Below are 247 nucleotides of genomic sequence, written 5' to 3'. Positions count from 1 at the left end.
CGGGTGGCACTTTAAAAGGGGTGGGAGGATGGAGAACTTCTACCTTGGAGCGGTTAGTCTTTGAGTCTTTGCTCTGGGTGACAGAATGTCTAGCTTCCCCACTCAGGGGCATCCCGCCACCTGTTGTCAGTCATTTTGGTATCACCTCTCCAATAGTGTCACCCGGTGTGCGGGCTGCACCCACCTTTTGACGCCACTGTCCCCACTGCATTCAGTCCTCATACATTGACACCATGATCAGAATACC

General features: G+C 53.0%; 1 protein-coding gene across 2 annotated transcripts in view; it reads left to right on the top strand.

The window, feature by feature from the left end:
* Nucleotides 1-247, top strand: part of UBA3 (ubiquitin like modifier activating enzyme 3) — a 34,231-nt gene that overhangs the window by 938 nt on the left and 33,046 nt on the right. The gene's annotated exons all lie outside the window — the stretch shown is intronic.

Source organism: Nanorana parkeri, unplaced genomic scaffold (assembly GCF_000935625.1).
Source record: "Nanorana parkeri isolate BGI_ZX_2015 unplaced genomic scaffold, ASM93562v1 scaffold196, whole genome shotgun sequence".
Lineage (NCBI taxonomy): Eukaryota > Metazoa > Chordata > Amphibia > Anura > Dicroglossidae > Nanorana > Nanorana parkeri.
The sequence above is the reverse complement of the archived record's forward strand: the minus strand, read 5'-3'. Positions and strand labels throughout refer to the sequence as shown.